This window comes from Heteronotia binoei, chromosome 21 (assembly GCF_032191835.1).
Source record: "Heteronotia binoei isolate CCM8104 ecotype False Entrance Well chromosome 21, APGP_CSIRO_Hbin_v1, whole genome shotgun sequence".
Classification (NCBI taxonomy): domain Eukaryota; kingdom Metazoa; phylum Chordata; class Lepidosauria; order Squamata; family Gekkonidae; genus Heteronotia; species Heteronotia binoei.
The window spans coordinates 76,062,667-76,080,784 of NC_083243.1; positions in this window are offsets into that span (position 1 = coordinate 76,062,667).

Sequence of the window (18,118 nt, forward strand, 5' to 3'; positions counted from 1 at the left end):
AACCTGCACTATGGCTCTCTACAAGGAAATTACAATACCTGTCATTTTATTCTCAAACTTTTTCCTGGTAATCCCCTGCATTGTTGTCTTTTTCACTACAACTGCATACCGAGTCAGCATTTTCATTGACTATCCACTATATTTATTTATTTATTTCTGTACATTTATATCCTGCTCCTCCCAAAACAGCTTGGAACAGCTTCCAACACTATTAAAATTGCAAACAAGAAATACAATAAAAACAATGATATTTAAAATCGTATACTATAGAACCGGCGTCGTATTCAGCCAACTACAGTCAGTGATAATAGTGGCCATGTAGCATATCGATCTCAATACATTCTAACTAACAAAGCACCCACAGGGAACCCGATCACTCTTGCCAGAGGCATCGAAATATCAAGAAGAAGAAGAAGAAGAATTGCAGATTTATACCCCGCCCTTCTCTCTGAATCAGAGACTCAGAGCGGCTTACAATCTCCTATATCTTCTCCCCCCACAACAGACACCCTGTGAGGTGGGTGGGGCTGAGAGGGCTCTCACAGCAGCTGCCCTTTCAAGGACAACCTCTGCCAGAGCTATGGCTGACCCAAGGCCATTCCAGCAGGTGCAAGTGGAGGAGTGGGGAATCAAACCTGGTTCTCCCAGATAAGAGTCCACTCACTTAACCACTATACCAAATTGGCTCTAAAAGGCATCCAGAAGAGCTCAGTTTTACAAGCCCTGTGGAACTGAAGCAAGTCCTGCAGGGCCGTGGTCTCCTCAGATAGTTAATTCCACAGCATAGAAGCCAGAGCTGAGAAGGCCCTGGGTCTCGTCGATGCCAGTCTGACTTCTTTCTGGCCAGGGACAGATAGATGGTGTTGTGAGCTTGACCATAGTGCACTTCAGGGAACATGCAGGGAAAGGCAGTCCTGCCCCAAAGTATCTGTGAATCTTGGTTTCAGCCAGGATAAAACCCACAAACATTTTTGTTCCGATGTGCATCACCTTACATTTACCAACATCAGACTTCATTTCCCACTTTGTTGCCCACTCACCCAGTTTAGATTGATCCTCCAGTAGCTCTTCACAATCCACTTTGGTATTCACCATACTTATCATCTTCAAACTTGGCCACTATGACATTCATCCCCAATTCCAAATAATCTATGAATAAATTAAATAGCACTGGTCTCAATATTGACTTGTGAGACCCCTCTGCTCACTTCCTGCCCTTGCGAGAACTGTCCATTTATTCCTACTCTCTGCTTCCTGTTGTTTAACCAATTTTTATTTTGTAAAGGACCTCTCCTCATACATCATGACTGCTGAGCTTACTCAAGGGTCTTTGCTAATATACGCTGTCAAAATTCCAAGTATATAATGTTTACCAGATTGCCCTTATCTACCTACATGTGTGTTAACCTGCTCAAAGAACTCCAATGGTTTTGCTATCTTTAATAACACTTTCTACAAATTCATCTAGTACAGGTAATAATAATAATAATAATAATAATAATAATAATAATAATAATAATAATAATAATAATAATAATAATAATAATAAAAAAATTTTGTTAGGCTAGCTGGCCTATAATTTCCTGGACACCCCACTGGGACTCCTTTTTTAAAAAATGTGTGACATTGTGACTTTCCAGTCCTGTGGCACAAAGGCCAACTTTGGTGACAAGTTATACATGCTAGTTAGCAGATTACCTTGCAGACTCCCTGCTAATAAAATGCATGCAAGATCAAACAGACTTTTGTGTACCTAGTATGTTCCTGAAGAGCAGCAGCTTCGTTTAGTCCCTGTGAAGTGTTAAGCCAACTTCACCTGGACAACATCCAAGGTCCCCATGTAATGGATCACCATACTTTCCAGTTTTCAATGATTATCAAGGACTGAACCTTTTCAAAAAAGGGAGCACCTTTTTCAAATTCTTAAATCAGTCAGAAACAGAATAGAAGTTTGAAACAAAGCAAAGAAGTTGTTGACAAGACACTGCATGTTTCAAAAGCATTTAAGTCCCACAGTTTTTTAAAAAAGAAAATTAAAGGGGGGAAAATTAAACCCCATGTCATCCACTACACCTGCCACTGTTGGCTATAGTTTTATATGTATATAATTCATTCTTGTTATTACTTTTATTGCAAGTAAGAATTATAACAGAGTAAGGACAACCTTTATTTTATATTCTCTTCGGCAAAAGATTTCTTTCTGGAGGCAACCAGTAGGAGAAATAGAATTAATGGAAAAGAATTGGAGAGTGAGGTCTGAGTCCAAACCATGGTCATTTATCACTCTGGACGATGGAAGTCACCAAACCAAGCCACCCACAGACAAGGCAAGGGGTTCTACATAACTGGATGACTTCCCACATAAGCAGGAAAAACTGTAAATTAAGCTAAAGAAAGAAACCCCACATAGTCTTGATTTCTATGTAATTTTTTATACTGAACATATTAAGACAATTGTCTGTCTTAATCCTTGTTACAGCACAGGTTCTATCATGTGTTGCATCTTTTACATTCCTGTATTTTAATTGGTCTGTGACTGTAAATAAAAAAGTCTGAAGTCTGACTGAATATGGTCCAGGAGATATCAAATACTGAGCACAGGTTTCCCATCCCCTCCCCCAATGTTACAAACTGTATTGATCATTTGCAGATAAAACCATAACGTGTCCTTACAATTTACATAGAACAGTAGAGAGTCAGGGAAGGGGTGGGGAGGGGTTAGCCTGGACAACCCTCTGGGAACTAACAGAAATTTGGAGGAAGAGATTTGCAACAGCAGAGGAGGGATTCCAAATTGTTTTCCTCTCTCATGAGCTGTGTCCAGGTTGTTCCATTTCTGAAAGCTAGATTTCCAATAGTTCCCAGTGTTCACATGACATTGGCTTGAGGTGACAAATGCTCCTTCCCCCTCCTCACTGCAATCCCCTGCTATACAAATGTTCATTTGTCCACACAGGTCCCACCACCTTCCTTCAATGGTATATGAGGAGGATATTCCAAATCTCATGAGAGACCTGTCAGGTAGGTTATAGGGAGAAATTATGACTATGTCAAGGTTGCCAGGTGTGAAGATTTTTTAAATATACATAACTGTAAATAAAGAAGTTGCCATGTATTACAATGAATTGAAGGTCTGTATATGTATTACAAACCTGGACAATCACGCAAATTCAGAGTTTGTAAACCTTACTGATTAGAGAAGGAGGGAAAATAGAATTGTCATATTGGTCCCTTAGTCAGTTTAGAGAGGAGCCAATCAGACAGCAGGGAGAAAGTAGCAATCGTATTGGCCCCTTTAGCAAACTTATTTGGAAATCAAAGGTAGCATCCTAGATATGCTAGTAAGAGGCAGAGGAAGAGCTGGGAAGGACTTCTGAAAACAGGGACAGCTGAAAATCCAGATACCTTCAGAAGAGAAATCCCTCAGGAGATAGATGATGCCTGAGAGCTGAGAGGACTGGCCCTTTTCACATTATTATTCTAAACCAGATATTATTCCTTGTTGGCCTGAGTTCGAATAAAATCATATAGGGACAGGGATTTCATATAGCAAATTTCTGTCCATTAATGAGCTGTCTCTGAAGCACTATAATCATTTCAAACAGTGCCACTCTTCCCCTGCCCTTTTTTGCCATGTGAGTTTTCACAGACTTTTTTTTTTAATGCTCTAAGTTGAGCACTACAGAGCTAAACCAATTTAGCACTTCAGTGCTATAGTAGCACCACTGAAATGCCTTGGCTCCATTGACTTGATGGAGTCATGGCATCTCAAGAGCTATTTTGATGTAGTAAGATCATGGCTATTGTTACCTGAAAACAAGATAAGAAAAGTAGCTTATTGGGCAGTGGGCATTCAGTGCACCAGTTATTGGTGTTACAGATATTGCTAACCTAAGATGGTGTCTGTAGCAAACAGCCTGATTTTCATCCATCCATGAAGCCCATCCATTCCCAGGCGCAATTGGCTGGTAATTGACTTGTTGCCAAATGGATTACAGGTATATAGCTCAGGGAGGCAAACTTCTTCTCTTTGTGGGTTGAAGTCAGTGAGTGGTTTGTGTGCTTATCTGTGAGGCTAGTCTTGCTGGTCAGCTGTGAGAAGGAAGAGTGGGGTGAGGGGTATAACTTGGAAGCAGCAGGAAACTCTTGACCTCCTTGCATTTTGAAGTGGGGGGAGAGAAGCCAGCAAGTCCCCTGTGATCCTCTCACAGGAATTATAACTGTTATAAGCGGATTTCAGAGGACATGTCCATGTGTGCCCATAAGTGGACACCAGAGGAATGTTGCACAAAAAAACAAACTTTGCAGCTTGAGTACAAGTGAGTGGTAGCTCATAATTCAGCGGCCACATGTCCTATTATAAAAAGTTGTGCAGTATCCTGAAAGGAGATGCTAGCATGAGGCCCAACAGACTGGCACACAGCATCACCTTTTTAGTTTAGTTTAGTTTAGTTTAGTTTAGTTTAGTTTAGTTTAGTTTAGTTTAGTTTAGTTTAGTTGTATCCCGCCCTACCTGCCAAAGTGGGCTTTGAAATTGATGAGCCAGCTTCTTCTGTTCATTGTGAGGTGGTTTCTCAAGAATTGTTTTGTGATGAGGCTCTAACAAGATGCCTTGACTTGGAGAACATCTGCCCAAATGTTCCTCTTTGATTATCAGAGAAGCTGTTGACAGTCCTATGCCAAACTGCTCTTGGAGTTCTCTGTAGCAATCCTGATTGGTGAAGTACCACAGAGCAATTTCTAATCTTTTCTCCACAAGAATAGAAGGGTGCATGTGAGTGTCCTGGCATTCCAAGTAATGCCTCAGGATGTCAGCAATTTCAAAGAATGTGGCCCGAGACATCCAGAAATTGTCCAGCCAGTCTTCATCACTTTGTCTGGCAATCAAACAGTTGTTCCATCAGTCCTTGCTGTATGGTTTCATTCACCAATGATGAGGGACCCTATGGGTTAAGAGTGGTGCCCATGCTCTTAAAGATGTCCCCCAGCAGTACTTGGAGGACATTGTTCACCAAACACACCCTAGATCTCTGCACAGACTAAGTATGTGTAGAAGGACTCCGTAAAAGGATCATAAAAGTTGATCAGCAGCAGCAATACCTTCAGCAGAAGTTGACTCACAGTACAAATAGAGACCATGATTGAAAGATCAATAGTCTCACAGATAAGCACACAAACCACTCACCAATTACAACCAACAGGGTAAGAAGTTTACCTCCCTGAAGGGTTGCCATGTCCATTTGTGACACCATGGGGGAGGGGGGATTGGGGAGCTGGAAGTGTTGCCCCTGATGTGCCGCCATCACCAGAAGCAATGTAGCATGCCATGCTTACATCACCCATAAGTGACATCAGCATGGTGGGGGTGACACTATGGTTTTTGCGCAAAACTCTATGGTAAAATCACTCTCAAACCATAGAGTTTTGCCCCCAAAAAAGCACCCCTTAGCATGCTCATATCATTTCCTTTGTGACATAGGCACATCACACAATGTTGCTGTTGGACAGGGGATTTCCTTCCACCAGCCAGCTGGTTGGCAGCTGACAAGAGCCCACAAAACTGGGGGATCCCCCATCCCCAACTGGGGAATGGCAAGCCTACCTCCCTGAGATATATACTTGTGATCTAATAGGCAGCAAGTCACTTACTAGCCAAACATGTCTGGACATGGATGGGTGAACATCAGGTTGTTTCCAACAGACACCTTCTTAGGTTAGTGACATTTGCCACACCGATCACTGATGCCCTGAGCACCCAATGCCCAATGAGCTACTTCTCTCCTCTTGTTTTCAGATAACAACAGCCAAAATCTCATTATATCAATATAGCACTTGAGATGCCTTGACTTCATTGAATCAATGGTCCTACTATGGCACTTAAGCGCTATATTGGTTTAGCACTATAGCACTTAACTTAGAATATTTTTTTAAAGTTAGAGGAAGATTGTGGGGTGAAAAAGGGTGAGGGAGAAGTGGCATTGTAGGAAGCACAATAGCGCATTTTAAACAGTACACCACAGTGATTTAGAAGCGCAATTAAGGGGTAGAAAACAGAAGAAAGCAGTTTCCCTCAAATGTGGCTCAACCATGCTTTGCTAACTTGTTGGAAGCTGGTTTATATGAACAGGTAAATAAATTCCACTAGCAGCCAGTTACTAAAACAAGTCTGTCTGAAATGCAACCGGTTACTAAAATGGAATACAAAGGGCCAGCTGTAAACCAGGAAGAGCTGAAGAGCTGTGGAGTGAGCTAGGCCCCAACAGCCTGTCAACAGCCAGTCTCAAGGCAAAGTCCATGAAGGGAGCTGTTACACTGAAGTCTTGGGGACAGGAGGTCCCCCCACATCCAGATGCTGACAGAAATGGCCTCAGAAGACTGTAAGTATAAAATAAGAACAAAGACAGTTCTCCTTTATCCTGATCTGCATTTTTCTATTGCTGTGTCAACTGTCAAGTTGGTGTTGAGTATTAAAGAATTCAGTTTGTTTGGATCTGAAGAGAAATGAGCTGTTCATTTGCTTGGGAAGCAGTGCCTAAGGCCTAGCTACCCTAACCAATGCTTAGTAACCTGACACCAGGTTTCATAGCTTAAGCAGGAATTTGAATCCATGAGTAGTTATAAACAGGCACTGAATATTTTCTTCTGGAACCAAATTATGTTATGTATGGGTTTAAATATAATAGATGTAGGTTTTAATAACAAGCTTACCATTTGATAATCTGGTACATGAATCTTACTTCTCCTCCTCAGGCATCCTTTCTCACCTTTCAGTTTGCTCTTTTTGCTATGTTAGATTTCCACTCTGTTTGTTATGGAAGGCACAGGAAACATTCCATCCACACTTTTCCACTGCTGTAGCCTAACACATACCTATCTTTCAGTTTTCCTCCCCAGCATCAGTTTTGAAAGCACACATTCATGCCAAGATTCTGACAGGAGAGGATTTAGGTTGTCACTTCAACAGTGCTTCAGTTGTTACTACCTGGGAGTAACATCTATATCTAGGGTATTGAGCATGAAGGTGGCAAATCCAGGCCAAATCTCCATTTAGAGCAGCTCAAGATTTTCCATCATACTGTGACCATTCACTGAATCTGGGCACAATTTGTTGAATGACATTTTAAAGCCTAGTAATAAATTAAATAAGCCTATCTGAAAATGCAATTTGTGTCGACCCACCTTCATGGAAGTCACCTGCATTGTTACACATCCTGTAACTGCCTTCGGCTCTGCTCAGAATCACGGACATATTATGCCTTTATTGTCTTATTAAAGAGAACCTGCCCCATGTATCCATGTATGTAGCACTCCTGTTGTGTCCTAGGCTCAAATGGGAGAACTGTTACTTTTGGAGGGAAGCTGAACAAGCCAAAGCTTGTACTCCACACCAGGGTTCCAGAGAAGGCCTAAGCATGCCCAATCAGGGGAAGGATTGAAACATAAGTAGCCAATCAACATCTAGGCTCATACTGTACCCTGATAGGCCCTTAGGCCCCTGTAAATAGCCAATCCATGTACATAGTTAAGGACCAATCAGAAGGGGGCAAGAATTGTATAAAGGAGCGGGAGGTTTGAATAGAGCTCAGTCTGTGTTTGTGTTCCTGAAGTAAAGCTTGCTGAAATTACTCTCCGACTCTGGTCTCTTACTGCGTCGACCCCAGTACTTTACACTGGCGACGAGGATGGGATGCCAGTAAGAACCAGCAACAGAACCAGGAACACGGAAAGGTGGCTAAATCCAAGCCATCTGGGTCCGCACCTCCGCTCTGCGCACACCCCATCTCTCAAGCCGCCCAGACACGCTGCCAAGAATGGAGGCTTCAGCTAACCTCCTGCAGCCCTTTAGCATCGATCGCCCCGAGATGTGGGACTCGTGGGTCGAAGGCTTCCAGTCATACCTGACCTTCCGGAAGATTACAGAGACTACCATGCAGAGAGCTCTGCTTATCAGTACGTGCGGCACGGAGACCGTGGACTTAGCCAGGGCTCTTCTCCAACCCAGGAAGCTCTCAGAGACGCCGGTGGACGACATCATCAGCGCTCTGGAAAAGTATTTCCAGCCCCAGCCAACCAAGCTCACCTGGCACTGGGACTTCTGACAAAGGACACAGAAGGCAGGTGAAACCACCATGGCGTTCTTGACAAGCCTGCGCCGGGTGGCAAGCCGATGCAGTTTCGCAGACCTCAATGAAGCCCTGCTCGACCAGTTTGTATGGGGCTTGAGGGACGAAAAACTAGTACAGAAACTCCTGTCCCTCTCCGAGTGCGACCTAACAAAGGCAATCGACGTGGCCACCAGCTGGGAGAAGGGCAGATCAGCAGAGCCGCGGCTGACAAGACAGGCTGCGACACACCAGATCAACCCTGAACCATCTATGGAGGACTCGGACGAGCACAGAGCTCTACAAACCGGCTATCATTCAGCAGGAAGGAAGACCACCCATGTCCCACAGGGCATGAGACACAAGACACCACCTGAATGTGCAAGTTGCGGGGCCCAGCACGAGCGGAAGACCTGCCGATTCCAGAATGCCACCTGTCAACTCTGCAACAAGGAAGGCCACATCGCCTGTGCCTGCAGATCCACATCCCGAGCACGCGTCCCGCAAAGATCTGCGCACTCCGAAGGCCAGCCAGACTTCGAGACCGACGCTCTGCACGCCCACCCATACCCGGTACAGTACCTACCCTCGCCATTCAGCCCCTCCAAAATCCGGGTCAATGTAGGGATCGGGGGGGGGGGGGTGCCCTGCCAAATGGAGGTGGACTCTGGGTCAGCATCATCTATTATAGCGGCAGAGACATTTTTTAAAATCCCCACCAGGCTGAGGCCTCGTCTCAGGGACCCGGGGTTTACCTTAGTGGACTTCCAGAAGAATAAGGTGCCTATCTTGGGAGTGGGCCCGGTCCCAGTCCAATACAAGGGGTTCAAGGGCCAGCTACAAGTGCTAGTGGTCAAGAACCACCTTACAAACCTTTTGGGTCTCGACTGGTTCAAGCCCCTGGGAATAGAGATCAGGGGGGTCAATAAGACTGTTGGAGTGGACTTTAACAAGGTTTGTGAAGAGTTCCCGGCCGTTTTCGATGGCACCTTGGGCTGCTACACGGGTCCCCCGGTTACACTACACCTCGACCCCACAGTGCGGCCTATTAGGCTTAAAGCGCGGCGAGTTCCATTCGCGCTCAAGCCTAAAATTGAGGAGGAACTGGATAAACTGATTGCACAGGGAATACTAGAGCCTGTCACCCACGCAACCTGGGAAACTCCCATCGTGACTCCAGTCAAGCCCAGTGGGGAGGTGCGGATTTGTGCAGACTATAAGTGCACCCTCAACAAGGCTCTTCAGGCCCACGCATACCCTGTGCCCATCGTCAGCCACGTTTTAGCCACCCTAGCCGGCCTCCTGGGCGTGGATCGGGTGGAATTCCTGGGGTTCTCCATCGATGCCCAGGGGGTCCACCCCTCCGACGCCAAGCTGCGTGCCATCAGAGATGCTCCAGCGCCCACCAACAAGCAAGAACTCCAGGCTTTCCTTGGCCTCCTAAACTTTTATCATGCTTTTCTCCCCCACAAGGCAGCGGTGGCCGAACCCCTGCACCGGCATCTAGACAAGAACCGACCCTGGGCATGGGGCCGCCAGCACGCTAAAGCCTTCCAGGATATCAAGGGCCTCCTGATGTCCAACTCCGTCCTTGCCCATTTCGACGAGACCCTGCCCTTGGGCCACCGACTCCCTGATGGGACTGAAGTCCCTATCGCGTACTACTCGCGGACCCTCTCGTCGGCGGAGCGGAACTACGCCCAAATCGACAAAGAAGGGTTGGCAGTTGTGGCCGGCGTCAAAAAATTTCATGATTACATCTACGGCCGGCCCTTTACCCTCTATACGGACCACAAACCCCTCTTGGGCCTCTTTGCATCAGACCGGCAGACCCCTCAGGTGTTGTCCCCACGGGTCCTCCGTTGGTCCATTTTTCTAGCCGGCTACACTTACACCCTAGTGCATCGCCCGGGCAAGGCAATGGGCCATGCTGACGCCCTGAGCCGCTTGCCCTTGCCTGACGTGGATCCCGATCCAGCCCCGGCTCATCAGATCCTACTGATGGACATGCTTCTGGACAGGCCATTGCTCGCCCGCGACGTTGCTGCCCGCTCCGCTCGTGATCCAGTCCTCTCCCGTGTCTTGGACTGGGTGGGGAGGGGGTGGCCCAAGGGCTCGACTGGGCCGGAATTTACTCCGTTTGCAGCCCGGAAAGACGAACTATCCACCCACAAAGGCTGCCTACTATGGGGCAACAGAGTCATCATCTCCAAACCCTTGCAAGACCAAGTGCTTAGACCCCTGCACGAGGCACACCCGGGCATAGTCCGCATAAAGGCTCTCGCACGGAGCTATGTCTGGTGGCCCGGCCTCGATGCAGAAATTGAGGCTTGGGTTAAAAGGTGCCCGACATGCCAGGTGTCAAGGCCTGACCCCCCACGTGGCCCAGTGCAACCATGGGAATCCACCAAAAACCCCTGGTCAAGACTGCATATGGACTTTGCTGGCCCCTTCCATGGGTGGACTCTACTCATACTAGTGGATTCATACTCCAAGTGGTTGGAGGTGGTCCAGGTGCCCTCGCCATCATCGCAGGCGACCATCACGGCTCTGAGGGCCATCTTTGCAACCCACGGGTTGCCGGAGACCATCGTCACCGACAACGGCACAGCATTCACGTCCGCAGTGTTCCAGGACTTCTTAGCCAGGAACCTCATCAGGCACATTCACTCTGCCCCGTTTCATCCAGCCACCAACGGCCAGGCAGAGCGGATGGTGCGCACGGCAAAGGAGGCCTTGAACCGTCTGGGCCCCTCAGACTGGCCAAAAGACTTGGCGTGTTTCCTAATGGCTTACCGGACTACACCCACCGCCTCCACAGGTCGCAGTCCAGCCGAACTCCTCATGGGCCGCCGCATCTGCACCCTGCTAGACAAGCTGCACCCTGACCGAGCCCCAGACAGGCAGCCGGCGCCGGAACACCTTAAAGCCACCAGAGGGTTCTACCCAGGTGAGACAGTGTGGGCATGGAACTATGCCACCACTGGCCCCGCCTGGCTCCCTGGAAAGGTGGACCATGTCACCGGACCGGTCTCCTATGGAGTGACCTTGGAGGGTGGACATCTCCTGAGGCGACACATCGACCAACTCCGTGGTCGCCTGCCTGCCGGGGAGCCAAGGTCAGAGGCTCCAGATCCGGACAACGTAAGTCCCCGTGATCCTGACACAGAACAGGGTTCCGTGGAGCCCGCTTCGGCCCAGCAGGAGGAGACCCCCGACTGCGCAGCTGAACCCAGGTCTCCCGGGGCTGCCGTCCCAGATGTCTCCAGCTCTGCAGCTGTGGAACCACCAACCGAGTCGGAACGCCCAGTCCCCTCGGAGCTCCGACGCTCGACACGAGACCGCCGCCCTCCGGCATATCTCCAGGACTATGTCACCTGATAGCTGGAACTATGGGGGGAGGGGTGTTGTGTCCTAGGCTCAAATGGGAGAACTGTTACTTTTGGAGGGAACTGTTACTTTTGGAGGGAAGCTAAACAAGCCAAAGCTTGTACTCCACACCAGGGTTCCAGAGAAGGCCTAAGCGTGCCCAATCAGGGGAAGGATTGAAACATAAGTAGCCAATTAACATCTAGGCTCATACTGTACCCTGATAGGCCCTTAGGCCCCTGTAAATAGCCAATCCATGTACATAGTTAAGGACCAATCAGAAGGGGGCAAGAAATGTATAAAGGAGCGGGAGGTTTGAATAGAGCTCAGTCTGTGTTTGTGTTTCTGAAGTAAAGCTTGCTGAAATCACTCTCCGACTCTGGTCTCTTACTGCGTCGACCCCAGTACTTTACAACTCCTATCAAGGGAGTGGCGTGGTTAGCCTCAGCTGCATTCAGGGTATTGTTGCCTGTTTCTCAGTATCAACTGTTTGCTGATTGTGTTCCAGCAATTAATCCCTATCCACACAGGCCTTTGAGGTAAATAATGCATTGCAGTAAGGTGGGAGGGCTAAGTCCTGTACATAGACAGAGACAATTATTATCTTTGCTTTGTTACAGAATATTTTGGTATGCTCAGATTTTTGGCAGAAAACTAAAGCTCCCCAATCCAATTTACCAAGTGGGACTTTTTAATGTAAAAATTGCTCAATTTGTCCCCAAACGTTAGAAGTCAGTCAACTTACCATCAATGGCTTTACATGGAAGTTACAGCAATTCAGTACATGTGAGACCAAAAAAATAATATATGCCCTCCGGTGTTCATGTGGGTTATTCTATATTGGATTTAGTATGTGTAGTCTCAGAGTTCGTTCTTTGGAACACCAGTCTCAAATTAGACTGGTGCAAGAGGCACCTATTGTGGCACATAGTATGGAGTCTGGCCATAGTTATGAGGATATAGAATGCACTGTAGTATATGTCTTGCAAGGACACAGGTTCAATCAGGTAAATGCTTTAAGAATTTTGTTGCAGAAGGAAGCATTCTTTATCCAGAAATTTTGGACTTCATCCCTGCTTGGGCTGAATGCATCCCTGGATCTTTCAGTATTTGTATAATTATATATTAAATGTCACATATAGATCTGGGATACATGGGCCAGGTTCTCTTTAATGAGACACAGCTAGTTAGTTTCAGTGGCTTTTTTAAGCAAGTTGCCTTGAGAAGCATTTTGAGAACTGTATGTACGATTACAAAAATTGACGGGAGCTTTAGCCTGAAGCACAGGGTGAGTTTCTTTGTGAAATATGCTTAGAATTGCTGCATACTTTATTATATACTTTATTTTGTTTTCTGTATGTCAATTTTGATAGTTCCAATTAAAATTGCGGCCCGAGGAAGACTTCTTCATGGAAACATGCTTGAAACCTAGGGTGCATGTTGCCTCATTTGTCCTTGAAAGTTTCATACTGCTGGTGTGAAAACTTTTGAACTTTCTGGCTCATTACCTGCTTTCTTCCAAAAGAAGACAGGCTGACAGCTATCTGCAGTGAGAGTTATTCGGCTGTGACTGAAGTGCATCAAATTGGAGGACCATCTCTTTAAGAATCATGTGACTACACTGACTGAGCTTTATTAAAGTTCTTGATATGATTGTTTATATGTATGGAGTATACATGTAATTGAAAGTTTTGCAAATAGAGATGATGTTAGAGTGAATATTATATTGGAGTAAATTATTGTATGTAAGCATATTTTGATTGTTCATTGCACAGTGGTGTTTCTGTTTTGCTAAACCTAGATGCTGTGGTTTCCATGCGTTGCCAAGCCTCCAGGTGGGGCCTGGAAATCTCCTGCTTTTAAAACTGATCTCCAGCTGGCAGAGATCAGCTCCCCTGGAGAAAATGGCTGTTTTGAAGGGTGGACTCTATGGCATTGTACCATGCTGATGCCTCTCCCCCTCCCCCAAACCCTGACCTCTCTTGGATCCACCCCCAAAGTCTCCAGGTGTTTTCCAACACAGACCTGGCAACCCTATTGTAAACCAACCATATTGTCTACTGAGAATGGGCTACTGTGCAGGGTGTCCAAATGGACATGTGTTCTGATTACTCTCTCAAATATGCCAACCAATGCTATATTGTGAGAATTGTTATAATATTATTTGAATTCCATGAATAAGGAACTTTGAAATATTCAAAGAAAAATATGGTATTTCAACATGAATAACATTACAAATAAATTGGAGGGAAGGAGAGAAATTATTGATTAATCATGATTTTTAAACAAGGTACAATATTATTACATAGATTTATAGTTTGCATCTAACTATTTAAGAACAAGTGAGAGTACATTTGTAAAGCTCAGCAAAATCGGCTCAGAATAAATCTTTTTATGCAGAAAACTGCATGTACAAAAGATGTTCAAAATGCTGGGTTTCTTAAATGGTCCAAAACTTTGAAATGAGAACCGTGTTCCTATTTGTGACTTCTGCTATGTACAAATAATCAATCTGATATATAAACACTAGGAATTAATTTTCCAGCCTGAGAACCTGCCAGAAGGCAGTCTGGAGCTTCTGTATGAACAAATAACAGAGACCATGCATAACTGTAACCTATACATTTATTCCCCTGACATGCATATGCAAACACAGGCAAAGCCTAGAGTTTATTAGGCAAGGCCTAGGTGTTCTTATTAGAAATTAGCCACACAATTCTCTTTTCGTTTAAAGTATAAACCTTATATATCTCAAGATCTGCATCATCTATCAAATATCACTTAAGAAAACAAAAATACTGGAAACCCTCTGATTCTCCAGGGTTTTTTTTAAAGATGAAAAATGTTTCAACATGAAAAAGGTAGGAAGCTAAATCACATGGCAGCATGTGCATGCTGCTGTGGACACTTATCTAAATCAACATCCAGCAAACTTCTTTGAAAGCTTGAACTGTGACACACAGACTTTCCAGGAAACACTATTATTCACTGTTCTGTCAGACATGCAGAGGGCAGGCAGGATCTGCAGCCAGATTTTATTCTAAGAATATAAGGGAAGCCATGTTGGATCAGGCCAGAGGCCCATCCGGTCCAACACTGTTTCACACTGTGGCCAAAAAACCAAGGTGCCATCAGGAGGTCCAACAGTGGGGCCAGTACACTAGAAGCCCTCTCACTGTCCCCCCCACCCCCAAGCACCAAGAATATAGAGCATCACTGCCCCAGACAGAGAGATCCAACAATACACTGTGGCTAATAACCACTGATGGACCTCTGCTCCATATGTTTATCCAATCTCCTCTTGAAGCTGCCTATGCTTGTAGCTGCTGACACCTCCTGTGGCAGTGAATTCCATGTGTTAATCACCCTTTGGGTGAAGAAGTACTTCACCTTTGGGTGAAGAAGATTAGGTAGTTCAGTTACAGAAGAAAATTCTGAAAACCAGTTCCACCATTATGTAATGGATGATTTATTTACTCATTAGGGTTTTCACAAACTCTTCTTTCATCAAGTTTAGCACAACCACCTGGTTCCTGGTTCCCTGACATGCTGTCTTCCCCCAAAAGCCTGTGAGATTTGGTTGGGATAATATCAGCCTCACCCAAAGTCATCCACGGAATTTAATAGCAAAGTGAAGATATCAACTAAGGTCTATACGGTCCCTGTACAGAATATCAACAGTCTGACAGAACCAGTGGGTGCGATCACATTCAGAATCTGCCCTGGCAGTCTCTCAGCTTTGAAAAGGCCCCTCCAGGAAGAGACGTACTGGGGCAATCACACTGCGCCCATGAGAGGCACAGGCCACACATGCACTTAGAGTAGGCTTCCCAATCCCCAGGTCCCAGTGGTTTTACAGGCTTCCCCCCTCCCCAGCCCCACCCCCACAGCCATTATGCACCTCCATGAACGATTCTCATAGGGAATGATGGGGAATTGATCCACGGGTGTCAGGGGCTCTGGGGGGGCTGTTTTTTGAGGTAGAGGTGCCAAATTTTCAGTATAGCATCTAGTGCCTCTCCCCAAAATATCTCCCAAGTTTCAAAAAGATTGGACCAGGGGGTCCAATTCTATGAGCCCCAAAAGAAGGTGCCTCTATCCTTCATTATTTTCTATGGAAGGAAGGCATTCTAAAAGGTGTGCTGTCCCTTTAAATGTGATGGCCAGAACTCCCTTGGAGTTCAATTATGCTTGTCACACCCTTGCTCCTGGCTCCGCCCCAATGTCTCCTGGCTCCAACCCCAAAGTCTCCTGGCTCCACCCCCAAAGTCCCCAGATATTTCTTGAATTGGACTTGGCAACCCTAACTTAGAGGAGCATTCAGACTGTTCCTGCATGTGCAGTGCATGTTGCACCCCAGCTATATAGATGGCTGGGAAACATACCATGCATGTGCTACTGGGAAGCACCTGGTAGCTATTCGTTCTGGTCGCAGTCCATCCTACAAAGAGGTAAGAACAAGAGGGACACAGGGGGCAGATGTATGCATGTGAATGTGCACATTAGATTTGGGAGTAGGGGGTGGCTATGGCAGATTAAATCTGCCATGTGATTGCACCCAGTATTTATCCATACATTTTTTCTCTATGTGCCATGATAGATAGCTAGATGGTTACCCTTTCTTCCTCCAACCCAGAAAATCACCACTTTGTATGCATTCTAAGCTTACTCCATTGTGCACCATTCAAGATTTTTCCTTTATATTTTCTCTTTGTCAAGCCTGTCTGCTACACTCTCTTTTTATATCAAGGGATATAGTGCTATGTGGTAATTATAAGTAAGGAAGTAAGCAAATTTTTATTTATACCCTGCCCTCCCCGCCAAGGCAGGCTCAGGGCGGCTTACAGAACATGATACGAAATCATGATATCACAATAACAGATAAAATCAATAACAATATAAATACAAATATAAATTAGTTTTAAAAAGTTAAAACAGTACAGTGGTGCTACAGTCTCTATTTATCCGGCAGCGTAATATTTATTCTGGTTACATCTTAAAGGCTTCTTGGAAGAGGGCAGTTTTGCAGGCCCTGCGGAACTGATTGAGGTCCCGCAGGGCCCGCACCTCCTCCGGCAGCTGATTCCACCATTGGGGGGCTTTTATAGAGAAGGCCAGTTCCCTGGTTGTTTTAAGTTTGGCCTCCTTAGGCCCAGGGATTTCCAAGAGATTTTGTGAGCTGGAGCGCAGTGCTCTCTGGGAAACATATGGAGAGAGGCGGTCCCTAAGGTAGGCAGGTCCTCGGCCATATAGGGCTTTATAGGTGATAACCAGCACCTTGTAACGAACCCGGTATACAACTGGCAGCCAGTGCAGTTCCCGCAGCCTAGGCCACACATGTTCCCACCGAGGTAGTCCCACTAGTAGCCTGGCTGCTGCGTTCTGCACTAGCTGCAGTCTCCGCGTTCGGTACAGGGGCAGCCCCATGTAGAGGGCATTACAGTAGTCCAATCTCGAGGTGACCGTCGCATGGATCACTGTTGCCAGGTCACCTCGCTCCAAGAAGGGGGCCAACTGCCTCGCCCGTCTAAGATGAGAAAAGGCGGATTTGGCAGTGGCCGCTATCTGGGCCTCCATTGTCAAGGAGGACTCCAGTAGCACTCCCAAGCTCCTGACTTCCCGCACTGATACCAGTGGCGTCCCGTCAAAAGCTGGGAGGGGAATCCCCCCTTCCGGGGCACTGCGGCCTTGGCAAAGAAGAAGAAGATATTGGATTTATATCCCGCCCTCCACTCCGAAGAGTCTCAGAGCGGCTCACAATCTCCTTTACCTTCCTCCCCCACAACAAACACCCTGTGAGGTGGGTGGGGCTGGAGAGGACTCTCACAGCAGCTGCCCTTTCAAGGACAACCTCTGCCAGAGCTATGGCTGACCCAAGGCCATGCTAGCAGGTGCAAGTGGAGGAGTGGGGAATCAAACCCGGTTCTCCCAGATAAGAGTCCGCACACTTAACCACTACACCAAACTGGCAAGGACCTCTGTCTTCGCTGGATTCAATTTCAACCCGCTCAGCTTGATCCAATCAGCAATGGCTTGCAATGCCCTGACCAGATCTATAGGGGCATCGGCGGCTCGGCCTCCCATCAATAGATAGAGCTGGGTGTCGTCAGCATACTGGTGACAACCCAGCCCATGTCCCCGGGCAATCTGGGCAAGGGGGCGCATAAAGATGTTAAATAGTATTGGAGAGAGAACCGCCCCCTGAGGCACTCCACAATTAAGTGGGTGCCTCTGAGACAGCTCTCCCCCGATCGCCACCCTTTGTCCCCGACCTTCAAGGAAAGAGGAAAGCCACTGTAAGGCTAACCCCTGAATCCCTGCGTCGGCGAGGCGGCGGGTCAGCAGCTGGTGATCGACCATATTGAACACCGCCGATAGGTCTAGCAACAGCAATACCGCCACACCGCCTCGATCCAGATGTCGCCGGAGATCATCCATGAGGGCGACCAACACCGTCTCTGTCCCGTGGCCTGGGCGGAAGCCGGACTGAAAAGGATCTAAGGTGGAAGTGTCATCCAGAAAACTGCAACTGCAACGCCACAGCCCTCTCTATTACTTTGCCCAAAAAGGGCAAATTTGAGCCCGGCCGGTAATGCGCCAATTCGGCCGGATCTGATGTGACTTTTTTCAAGAGAGGGCGGACCACT